Here is a 13,576-nt window from a genome sequence, read left to right as displayed (position 1 = left end):
CCCGGAATGTCGCTCTCCGATTCGTCCGCATCGACCGCAGCCTTTGGGATTGGTGGAGAGGTTCGCAGGCCCTTCACTGTCCCCGCCCCTTTACTCCAATGGGCTCGAGGTGTTCAGGAGGAAGGTGTTCTCACTCATTCATTCAACAGGAGATGGGCTCAATTTACTGTAATGGGCTGTGGGGGTACAGTGGTCATGTTTCATGTTGAGGAGGAAGGTGTTTCCTCTCATTCAACAGAAGAGGACCTATTTACTACAGAGGGTTTTTTTGGCGATGCAGCTGTAGTCTCCCATAGAGCCCTGAGGCTCAGGTTTAAATCCCACTGCTCCAGTCTGTGTAATAACATACTCAATTTTTTTCAGTCATAAGTCACACAACTATAGTCCAACACGTCTATTTGAAATCGCACGCGTTTGGAGTGTAACCTCTTCATCAGGTGAAGACATGGAAAACAAAACGGCCAGGAAAGAGAATTCAGATAAATGACCAGCCATGGATGGTGATGAAAGACAGAGCATCTCAACAGTCAATTACCTATTCCCATTCCTATTTCTGATCTTCTTCATACATGACAAGTTGCATATTTTCCAATCATTAATTTTATTTCCATGGTTTAAAAATGAATATTTAAGAACGGTCAGTTTATTTTTTCTCACTTGAGCACATTGTGACCCACAACTATTTAGATACCACTGTTAATATCATCGCCACTCTCATGAGATATCAGAGGAACAATTCATAAACAAAATTTGACACTGAGTCACTCGAGTAGACACTTGAACAGAGAAAGCGCCCGACAGATATTGGGAACCTAAAGGTTATTGAAATGAAATATTAAGAGCAGGCGATCACCCCCAATAAGGGAACTCACCTGACTGACCTAATTATAATCACCACAGTATCCAGTGCTACTCTTCACCGAAAACGGATTACTTTCCTTTTCAGTTTCTTTTGAATGCCATAATTGAATCTGACTCCAACACTCTCTCTCGCAGACCATTCCAAAGGTCGAAGATTTTCAATCATTAATGAAACATGTTCTGGATCTCTCCCAAAACACAATTCATATGGATCTTGCTTCAAATCATTTGCAGTAAGTTCTTCACATGGACAGATTTGCAGCTTAGAGCATTTGTTTAAATTTTATATCATATTGAGGTGGCACAGTGCTTGGCATTGCTACCTCACAGCACTAGGGACCCAGGTTCAATTCCAGCCTCAGGTGAGTGTCTGTGTGGAGTTTGCATGTTCTCCCTCTCTGCATGGGTTTCCTTCCACAGTCCAAAGAGGTGCAGGTTAGGTGGATTGACCATGCAAAATTGCTCTGTGATGTGTCGGTTATGTGGATTAGTCATACTAAATGCAGGAGAATGGGGTGATCCTGGGTGGGATAGTCCTTGGTGTGTCAGTGCAGGCTCAATGGGACAAATGGCCTCTTTCTGCACTGTCGAGATTTTATATATATCTGTCTGATTTCTTGCACATGCTACTTTCTCAAAGGGACATTTTCCTGTCATGTTCAGTACTGCAGTCTCTATATTTTCATACATACCTCTAAACTCGGTTTGAATGAAATCCTCCCATTTCACTGCATTTTAGCTACCATTCCCCCCCCCCCCCTTCCATTCCTTATTCATTTTTCCATTACCTGTGTTATGATCCCCTCCTCTTTATATATATTATTGTAGACAGGCTAAATCTAGTTACCATGTCCCTAAAATATGAGATGAAAAATGATCGCATACTTTTGAGTCCATTACTACAGCTTGTTAAGGTCTCTTGCCAAAGAGAACTCTCAATCCTGCATCCTTCGGTACGATTATATTAGGATATCTGGTCAGCATGGATGAGTTGGATTAAATGGTTTGTTTCTGTCCTGTGCATCTCTATGACGATGACTATCGAAAAAGGGCCAGGAGCAGGCTGGTGGGACTAGTTTAGTTGGGGCTCATGTACTGAACGGTCTGTTTCCAGGCTGTATGACTACACAGCTTCAAATGAATGGGGATCAATCCCAAAGAGATATTAAAGGTCTCGAGCACCACCTTAGGCACATGTGTGGACCCCTTCCAGATAACTGAGAGCAGTGGGGCACTGTGAAGTTCAGTACATCAGTTGGCCAGCAAGTTCTCTTCGGGAGACTTGTCTCGAGAAAGGAAGCGGTTTCCTGTCCCATCAACTGGACTGTGGATTAGTTTGGAGCAGGTCCGATATCTCTGACAACATCGGTGGACAGAGCCGAGAGTGTGGTGCTGGAAAAACACAGCAGGTCAGGCAGCATCCAAGGAGGAGGAGAATTGACGTTTAGGGCATAAACCCTTCATCATCAATGAGGCTTGTGGGCCGGGAGGGCTGAGAGATAAATGGAAGGGGGGGGTGGTGTTGGGGAGAAGGTTGCTGAGAATGTGATAAGCAGATGAAGATGATTGGTTGGAAAGGAGGGTGGGACGGATAGATGGGAAAGGTGATAGACAGGTCAGGAGGGCGAGTGGAGGCTTGGGGCTGTGATAAGGTGAGGGGGGAAGAGGAGGAGGATACATGAGGAAACTTTTGAATCCACATTGATCCCATGTGGTTACAGGGTCCCAAGGTGGAATAAGAGGTGTTCGTCCTCCAGGCATTAGGTGGTAAGGGTTTGGCGATGGAGACAGCCCAGGACCTCAATGATCTTGATGGAATGGGAGGGGGAGTTGAAGTGTTCAGCCACAGGGCGGTGGGGTTTGTGGGTGTCCCAGAGTGGTTCTCTGAAACAATCCACAAGTTGGCGTCCTGTCTCTCTGACGGAGAGAAGACCACATTGGATGGAATGGATACAGTGGATGACACTGGTGGAGGTCGAGGTAAATTTCTGTCAGATGTGGAAGGATCCTTTGGGCCCTTGGATGGAGGTGAGAGGAGTGGTATGGACACATGTTTTACACTTCCTGTGGTGGCGGGGAAGGGGCCAGGAGTGGGGTGTGGGCTGGTTGTGGGCGCATGGACCTGACGAGGGAGTCGCAGAGGAAATGGCCTCTCTGGAATGCTGGTAGGGGTGGTGGGGTCCATTCCTGTCGCATTTGTATCCTGGAACATTAAGCTGCCAGTCCTGCCCATCCCTGAGCCACGTTTCTGTAATTGCTATGATATCATATCCCATCTTCCTAATCATGCCCTGAGTTCAACTGCCTTCCCTGTTAGTCCTCTTGCAATGAAGTAAATGCAGTTTAATTTGTTAGTCCTTCCTTGCTCTCTGCTTTGTCTCTTCCTGACCTGACTGTTTGACTCACTCCCTTTCCCAACTGTACCAGTCTCAGATTGATCTCTTTCCTCACTATTTCCCTGGGTACCTCCCCACGCACCCACCTTGCTAGTTTAATTCCTCCCGAGCAGCTCTTGCAAATTTCCCAGCCAGTATATTAGCACTCTTCCAATACTCAGGTGCAATCTATCCTTCTTGTACAGGTCATATCTACCCCAGAAGAAATTCCAATGATCCAAAAATGTGAACCCTTCTCCCATGCACCAACTCCTTAGCCATGCATTCATCTGATCTATCCTCTCTATTCCAACTCTCACTAGCTCGTAGTACTGGCAGTAATCCAGATTTTCCAAGATTCGAGGACCTTTTTTTTTTTACAAACAATTCGTGCCTGACTTTCCACACTTTCCCTTCAGAACCGCATCCTTTTCCCTTCCTATGTCAGTGGTTCCAATGTGTACAATGACCTCCAACCGGTCCCTCTCCCTTTTGAGAACATTCTGCACCCTCTCGGAGACATCCTTGATCCTGGCACCAGGGAGGCGACACACCATTCTGATTTTTCGCTGCTAACCACAGAAGCGTCAGTTTGTACCTCTGACTAGAGAGCCCCTTATCACAATTGATCACTTGGAACCCGACGTACCCCTCATTGCATGAGAGCATGTCTCGAGACCAGAAACTTGGCTGTTCGTGCTACATTCCCCGAGAGACCATCACCCCCTACATTTTCCAAAACAGCAGACTTGTTTGAAATGGGGACAGCCACAGAAGACTCCTGCACTACCTGCCTACCTTTCCTGGAGTTAACCCATCTCTCTGATTATAGCTGCGGCTTTTCTCCCTGCCTATCATTGCCAAACCATCATACCCCCAGGTCTTGTAAATTCCTCATTACCTCGAACTGTCGCTGCAACTTATCCACGCGATCCAATAGGATTTGCAAGCAAACACATTTACTGCAGACATAATCACCAGTAACATGGATACTCTCCCTAATCTCCCACATCTGACAGGAAGAGCATATCACTCTCATAAAGGCCACCTTTGCTCCTTCACAATCAACAGACCCAGAAAATAGCACCGTCTTTTTGCTCTAAAAAAGTGCTCTGGGCTAACACAGTACTTGTGGTTTATATTTTTAATATTTAATCAAGAGACAGATGTCAGTAAAACATATAATCAAGAAAGAATCCACTCCATTCACGACTGCAGACACAGCTAAGTTACACGTTAAAGACTATACACTTCTCTGTTCCTGTTCTGTGAGCTCCCCCACACAGGTTCCTCCATGGTCAGCTGTGAATTTTGCTGTTCATTAACCTTTCCCAGATGCACTGCAATGTCCAGTAACTGTGCAGATTCATTGCAATGTAAATTTCTTTTTCTCTCTCCCTCATTTTGGACTCCTATCCATGCCCCTTATAAACCTCTATAAGGTCATCTCTCAGCCTCCTACGCTCCAGGGAAAACAGCCGCAGTCTTTTCAGCCTCGCCCTATAACTCAAACCCTCCAACTCTGGCAACAGCCTTGTAAATCATTTCCAAACTCTTTTAAAGTTTCACAACATCTTTCTAACATAGGAGACCAGAACTGAATGCAGTATTCCAAAAGTGGCCTAACTAATGTCATGTACAGCCATAACATAACTCCCAACTCCTGTACTCAATGCTCTGATCAATAAAGGCAAGCGCCACCAAACGCTTTCTTCACTACCGTGTCTACCTGTGACTACACTTTCACAGAACTACAAATCTGCACTCCATGGTCTCTTGATGCAGGAATACTCTCCATGGCCTTACCATTAAGTGTGTAAATCCTGCCTCGATGTGCCTTTCCAAGATGCAACACCTCACATTTATCTAAATGAAACTTTATCTGCCACTCCTCGACCCATCAGCCCATCCATTCAATTCTAATTTAGATTGAACTTTCTTTCCTCTCTTATTTCCTAGATGCTGAACATCTCCATCCCCACTTTCTCCCTCCATTCTCACTTTGCTGAACCTAATCCATGCTGTACCTCATCCTGAAGGGTCTGGTTTACGCTGATTTACAGCCCACGCTAGGGGGATCTAATTGAATCATACAGAATACTGATTCGCCTGGACAGGGTGGATGCTGGGGAGATGTTTCCATTGGTAGGAGAGACTGGGTCCGAAGGGCACAGCCTTAGAGTAAAGGGAAGACCTTTTAGAACGCAGATAAAGGGGAAACCTTTGTAGCCAGAGAGTGCGAAACCTATGGAATTCATTGCCACAGAGACTGTGTTGGGCAAGTCACTGAGTATATTCAAGACAGAGATAAATAGGTTCTTGTGTATCAAGGATATTGAGGGTTGCGGGGAGAAAGCAAGAGAATGGGGTTGAGAAACTTGTCAGCCATGATTGAATGGTGGAGCAGACCTGATTGGCTGAATGGCCTAATTTCTGCTCCTTGGTCTTATGGTCTCTTGTTGTCCTGGACATAGTGAGAGAGAACTGGGAGCAGGAGTAGGCCATTTGGTCTTTCAAGCCTGCACCAACATTGAACTGGATATGAATATACCTACATCTTGGTGGATAGGCTGGGACCTTTTTCACTGGAGCATAGGAGGTTGAGAGGTGATCTTATCAAGCTTTATAAAGTCATGAGGGGTATAGATGAGGTGAATGATGGGTCTCCTTTCCTTAGAGTGGGGGCTTCAAGGTTAGGGAGCAAATTTTGAAGGTGAGTGGAGAAAGATTTTAAAAAGACAGGAGGGACACCTTTGTTTTCCCATAGAGAATGGTCCGTATGTGGAATGAATGTCCAGAGGAAGCGGGGATGCAGGTACAGTTACAACGTTGAAAAGACATTTGGATAAGGACATGAATGGGAAAGGTTTGGAGGTGTTATGGACTACGCCAGACCACTCAAAACATTCTTAAGCAGGCAGCGCAGACCATAACTTTGCTATTTGTTTCAGTAAGTGCACAGTGAAAATTACCCAAAGTTAGCTAGGTTGACTACCAGGATTTAAAACAGATAAATGTATTCACAAGAATACCGAATGAAACACAAAGAACAGAATATAGAATACTCACAGAACTCAGTCGATCTAAACTAGACTTAATTATGTTGTTCCTTTCTCCACACAGTCCACTGCTGAACTCACTCAAACAAGGCCTCAGCTTTCACAACAGATCACTTGTCTTTCATTATGCTGGTCACTTCGAAAACATAAAAGCTTGGGCCTAAAGTCTCATCTGTTGACATGTAAACAAAAAAGCCAACCGATACCCTTTTCATTTCTGTAAAAAAACCATCCATTTTGGAGTCTGGGGCCGTTTTACCACCACTCTGAAAAAAAACCAAGGACACGGTATCCTTGAGAAGAAGGACCAGCTTTTAGAAAAAGGACCAGCTTCATGACAGAGGGATATGGGCCAAACACTGGCAGATGGGATTAGTTTAGTTTGCGAACATTGCATGGACTAGTTGGACTGAAGGTTCTATTTCTGTGCTGTATGATTCTGTAATGGTCTCAAAACCATTTTCTTGCCTTCCCCATAACCATCCACTTCTTTGTTGTTCAAAAGTCAGATGACCACCCCACCCCAATTGCAGGAAGTCAACCCCATTTTTGAACTCAATTCCTATTGCCTTGCTGACTGCTTGCTGCACCTGTCTGACAATTGGTGCAGAAGGACGCTGAGGACCCTTTGTACATCCACACATCACTCCTGATGAAGGGCTCGTGCCCAAAACATCGACTCTCCTGCTCCTCGGATGCTGCCTGACCTGCTATGCTTTTCAAGCACCACACTTGACTCTGATCTCCAGCATCTGCAGTCCTCACTTTCTCCACATACCAATATATTATCATTTAAACCATGCACCTCCTTTCTACTTTTTTTTAAAGCAATAGGCTTTAACTTTACATTGTGGTACTGCATTTGTTGTGCGTTTGCCAATTGAGACACAGACGTGGACCAACTTTTCCAAAGTCTGTCCCCTCCCTGGATTCACTCCCTTTCTTTTTCGTGCAAGTCAGCTACTGAATCCCAGAACGAAAAAGAAATGAAAAAGTGGGTGAGAAAAGACAGTGCCGTACCCACTGATGTTGGACTGAGTTGCAGTCTGGGGTGAAGCTCAACGTTCATTCAAAGAGAGAGACAACCGCATCTTGAGAAACTCACGACCCAACTTCCGCATTCAGACAAAGAGGCGGCTCTGAATGGCAGGAGGACCAGGCTCCTTCCGGTCCTCCGGGTCTCACCATTGGTCCTTCAGAAGGAAGTCAAGAGCCGTTTACGCGGACAGCGACGAGCATGCTCAGTGCTTTTGCTGACACCGCAGTACATGCGCAGTTGTTGCTGACACCGCAGTACATGCGCAGTTGTCGCGGACACCGAGAAGCATGCGCAGTACGCTCTGTGGGGGTGCTGGCGTTACTGACAGATTTTAAGTGTCCAAATGTCAAAAGGAGAAAAAAAAGCTGCAGCCACAATTTTATTTTTCCCTGTGGCTCGACATTTTATTCCTTTTGAATTTCGTCCGGCTTTGTATGTCTACCCCAGGGTAGAGGAAGTCCAAAACTAGACGGCATAGGTTAAGGGTGAGAGGGGAAAGATTTAAAACGGACCTAAGGGGTAACTTTCATGTGGAGTGTGGTGTGTGTATGGAATGAGCTGCCCAGAGGAAGTGGTGGAGGCTGGTACAATTACAACATTTGAAAGGCATCAGGGTCAGGATGGGTATCTGAATAGGAAGGTGTGAGAGAGATATGGGCGAAATGCTGTCAAATGGGTCACTAGATCAATTTAGGAGATCTGGAGGGGATGGGCGAGTTGGACTGAAGGATCTGTTTCTGTGCTGTATGACTCTATGCGTCTATTTTAATGCAAATTTCAGAAACATGACTGCAGCTTTTTAAAAAATAAATTAATATGCTTTTAGATGTTAACAATGTTTCTGAATATATCATTTTAGCTGTTCTTAATTTTAAAGATCAGCCATTTCTTGCGCACCCCTGTCTTCCAGGTAGAGTCATCATTATCGGTTCTCTCTCTTTCCTGAGAAAGAGATACTGCAATCAAAGAGGGCATGAGAAAGTATGGTAGAAGGGAGGGAGAATGGACAGGGGAGTGGGGGTAGAGAGAGAGAGAGAAAATGACAAGGGACAAAGGGTGGGGTGCAGAAAATGAGGGGAAGAGAGAGAAGAAGACTGAGCACAGAGTGGGTACAGAGTGTGAGGAGAGAGAGTGGACGAGGACCAAAAGTTTGGGAGACTGACAGTACAAATCCCACCTTCCTCAGGACTGGTGTCAGTGTCTCATGGATTGGAACGCACTCCACCCACAGCAGACCTGAGGCAATTGTTTCTCAATAGATGCTTGGCTAATGCAGTAGAATCATATAATCCCGCAAGTCCATTTGGCTCATAAAGTTCAGACTGACCTTCCAAACAGTATCCCATCCAGACCCACCCATTTTTCCTGCAGTTCCCCATGGTTAACCAACCCTCAGTTGCACATATGTGGACACTTTAGCACGGCCGATCCACCCTGAACTGCACCCAGAGTTAACTCACGCAGACAGAAGGGTGAGAACGTGTTAAAGTCCACACAGACAGCTGCTCAAGAGTGGGACTGAACCCAGGTCCTTGACATTGTGAGTCAGTGGTACAAACCACTGAGCCACCGTGCCGCCCAGAGCTTTGATGTTCTCCTTTGTCCTAGTAGTTTCTAACTTCTCATGTGCCCTCAGCAGAGGCTCTCTCCTCCTGACATTGTTGGACCACATCCACTGCAACCTTCTCCAGCCCTGAGCACATCGGTTCCTAAATCCTGGCACCAAACAGACACCAATGCCATCTGTGCTCCTGCTGACAACTGCAGAGAACGGAGACCATCCCTGTTACTGTTCTGTCCCTTACCACCACCTCCCCCTCCCCAATGTTGTTTTTACTCCCACTGCCCAACCAGTTAGCTCCTACCACCTGCAGCCCTCTCTCAGATCACCTTTACCTGCCAGACCTGCATTTACACCCTCCTGACCCTGTCCACTGATGCAAACAAAAGGCTCTCTCCAGAAGGGAATGACCGTCTCCCAGAATACAGTGCCTGGTTAACGTTCCCACTTTACCCTCAACATGTCTGCAGCCTGGCTTCCAGCTCCATCTCTCTGAACGAATGTCCTCCAGGATGTGTTTGCCCTTGGTCACAGCATCCAGAGCCTCCCACCTTCTGCAAATTGAAAGACAAGTCCCACCCTGCCCTCTCCAATGTGTGTTGTATAACTGATAGCCAAGTACGGAACCCATGAGGATGGCCTCAACAGGGACCTTGGTTTCATGTCACACTACAAGTGACCCCACTCACACAGACTTGTACCCCATTACTCCCATACGTTACCAAGCATGGTCGAATGCAAACACATGCTCTTATGCACAAACACACATGCTCTCATGCATGCACACACATCGGTTTATGGGGTGAAATTGTAATTGCAGAATTTTATTTGCAGGTACATTATATTTTGCTCAAAAAGCACACAATCTTCAGGCAGTCAATCCATGTGTCATGTTATAAATCCCTACTTTGGAAACAGAACCAATCTGACTCAAGATTGGGTTGCAGACAGACTCTAACATGAGTGAATCAGAGGGTTTTCTTTCCCCAGAAAATGATTTCATCATTAGATTCTAAACTCCAGATTTCTGACTGAATTCCAATTCCGCCATCTGCTGTGGTGGGATTTAAACCCAGGAGTCCCGAGGAGTCCCCAGAACTGGGTTGATAGTCCAGTCGATAATGGCACTTGGCCCTTGTTCCTTCAATCACCCTGTGATGGCACATGAACTCACTGGTGCCTCCGCAGGTGGGAGGAGGGGGTGATGCCCTTCCCGCACTGAGAGCAGGTGAGCATGCTGTGCCTGGTGTGGACCCGCTAGTGCGTCTGCAGGCTGGAAGAATTGAATCCCTTCCTGTGCCTGGAGCAGGTGATTAGCCATTCCCTATTGTGGACTCGCTGGTGAACTTCTAAAATCTCAAAACATATAGTCAAGAAAGAACCCACTCTATTCACTGCTGCAGACTTACGGGAAGGTTACACGTTAAAAACTCTGCAGTAATCTGTTCCTGTGCTGTGAGCTCTCCTGCACATGTTCCTCCAAGATCAGCTGTGAATTTTGGTGTTTGTTAATTTTTCCAAGATGTCCAGAGATACATGATTTCAAACAGCAAAGGCAGTTACTATGCAGATTCACTGCTGTATCCGTTAGTAGTATACGTTTCTTTCTTTCTCTCTCTCTCTCTCTCTCTCTCTCTCTCTCTCTCTCTCTCCCTTACAGACCATGTGCTTGCTGCCTTTGGCTGTCTTTCTCCATTTTGAAATTGCTGTTGTCTTGATTTTTTTACTCTAAAGTTCCAAAACAATGCATCAGCATATAAAACATTAATTGCTGCTCCTGGAATTCAAGGAAATCGCCTCCAACACTGAAAACACCTCAACAAAGGAGCAGCTCAACAAATTTTCCGGTCCTCCATCTTGGAGTAGTTCTTAGTGAACCTTCCCATCTCCCAGGTTACAGTTATTCAAATAATTTGCTTTTCTATTTTTGCTAGAAAAGTGGATAACCTCACGTTTATCCACACTAACTGCAGCTGACATGCATTTGCCCACTCACTCAGACTGTCCAAATAACATTGTATCCTCCTCACAGCTCACCCTTCCACCCAGCTTCGTGTCATCTGCAATTTGTGACATATTCCAATTAGTTCCCTCATCTAAATCATTGACACATACTGTGAATACCTGGGGTCCTAGTCCCAATCCCTTCAGTTATAAAACATCGATCTGTCTGACCATACAAAATAGCAGATGTTAGCTTGATATTCACAACTGACGAAGACCTGATAAGCAATTATGAACCACTGAATTACTAAATCACAGAAGCAGGCCATTCAGCCCATCGTGTCCACGCAGCTCTCTAAATGAGCTTTCTGACGTTGTGCCATTTTCCTGACGTTTCCTTGGAAACCGGTACAATGCTTGTCATCAAATAATTTTCCAATGCTCTTAACTGATTCTGCTTCAACAACTGCTCCATGCGATGTCTTCCAGATCTATTTACTCACTGTGTGAAATTTCTTTCTCACATCACATTTTCTTCCTTGTAATGGAGTTGAAATCTGCAATCTTATTCTCAATGCTTTTCCCATGGTGAACAGTTTTTCACTGTCTTTTCTGGGTATGATTTTTCTCATAATTTTCAAAACTTATTTTGAATCTGACTTCAGAGAGCAGTCCATGAGGCCAAGCCTCATCAACAACACAGAAACAACCGAGCATCTGAAGGCCCCTCAGTCATCACTGTGAGCCCCATAGCAACCATTGTTACCTGGGCGGCCATGCATTCCAAACCTGGTCTCTCAACATCACTAGTATTGGCCCACAGTTTGAGAAACTGTGATTCTCGCTACGACTATAAAAATGAAATCTTTTTAAAAGCGGTTGTTGCTGAGAAGTTTAATCCTTTCTGTCCAGTAGGAAGTCAATGATGTGTTTGAGTTTGAATGACTCAGTGATTCCCTTCCCACATGTGGAGCAAGTGGATCACCACTCCCCCTGTGCCTGTGGGGATTACATTCCAGGTCAAACTGGGAATTGGATCTCTTCCTACAGCCTGAACATACCTCTGGTCACACTCCAGGGGGACTGTGCTTGTGTGGCACAGGTCAGATCATTGGCTGGCTTAGTCCTGCTCCTCGGATGCTGCTGGCCTGCTGTGCTTTTCCAGCACCACTCTAATCTAGATTCTGGTTTCCAGCATCTGCAGTCCTTGTTTTTACACAGTACATAAAGATGCCATTCACACTTTCATGTCTATAATAGTTCCTGAAACACCCACCTATTCTCCACCCCTATCCCCATCATCTTGCAACTGTCCAGCATCCTCGGTAGTGTAGTAGTTAGTATCCCCATCTGTGACTCAGGCGACTGGGGGTGCAATTCCCTGATGGGGAGGATTTGATATTTTTCTGGATGTCTTGTCGCACAGAGGTAGTGACCCTAACCCTGGATCGGGTTCAAGTCCTGCCTGCTCCAGAGTTCAAAAGTTCACAAATATAGGAGCAGAATTAGGCCATTCAGCCCATCAAGTCTGCTGCGCCATTCGATCAAGACTGCTCATCACCCCCATTTTCCTGCCTTGTCCCTTGAAAGGGTTCAGAAAAGACTTACACTGATGTTTCCAGAGTTGGAGCATTTGGGAGAGGCTTAATAGGCAGGGGCTGTTTTCCCTGGAGTTTCGGAGGGTGAGGGGTGACCTTATGGAGGTTTATAAAACAATGACCACCATGGATAGGATAAACAGACAAGGTCTTTTCGATGGGGTGGGGGAGTCCAGAACGAGTCGGAATAGATTTAGGATGAGAGGGGAAAGGTGTGAAAGGGACCTAAGGGGCAACGTTTTCATGTAGAGGGTGTGCTTGTATGGAATGAGCTGCCAGATGAAGTGGTGGAGGCTGGTACAATTACAGCATTTCACGTGCATCTGGATGGGTAGATGAATAGGAAGGGTTTAGAGGGATATGAGTCAAATGCTGGCAAATGGGACTAGATTAGGTTAGGATATCTTTTGGCATGGTCAAGTTGGACTGAAGAGTCTGTTTCTGTGCTGCACCATCTCTATGACTCTATAACAAATGTTCAACGAACTGGTCTGCAATTTCCCACATATGGCCTCCGTCCCATTCTGAATACAGGTGTTACATTAGCATTTTTCCAATCCAATAGAACCATAAGATCATACGACACAGGAGCAGAAATTAGGTCATTCAGTCCATCGAGTCTGCTCCACAATTCAATCATGGCTGAGATGTTTCTCAACTCCATTCTCCAGCTTTCTTCCCATAACCTTTGATCCCCTTGACAATCAGGAACATATATATATCTCAGTCTTAAATAAACGCAATGAATCTTTCCCATGTTAAGAGATTTTCGGAATATTGTAACTAATGAGTTCATTATCTACGTTGCCACTTCCTTCAGGACCCAGGGTGTAGGCCATCAGCATCAGTGGACTTGTCTGTCCTCAATCCAAATAGTTTCCTGTGTACCTTTACCCTCTCAACGTTGATTGTTTAAGTTCTACCCTTTCTAGAGCCTTTGACTTGCCAATTCTAATAGGAATAGTTCTGTTGTCTGCCCACATAAAAACTGAGATAATCTCTGCCACTTCAATGTTCCCCCATGAACTCACAGTTTTCATCTTCCAAGGTACCACACTTAGCTCAGCGACTCTGTTCCCATTAGCATACCAACAGAATCTTTTGCTGTCCTTTTTGATATTTAGTGCGAGGTCTCTTTT

The sequence above is a fragment of the Chiloscyllium punctatum genome, chromosome 36 (genome assembly GCF_047496795.1).
Source record: "Chiloscyllium punctatum isolate Juve2018m chromosome 36, sChiPun1.3, whole genome shotgun sequence".
NCBI classification, from domain to species: domain Eukaryota; kingdom Metazoa; phylum Chordata; class Chondrichthyes; order Orectolobiformes; family Hemiscylliidae; genus Chiloscyllium; species Chiloscyllium punctatum.
Note: the sequence above shows the minus strand (reverse complement) of the source record.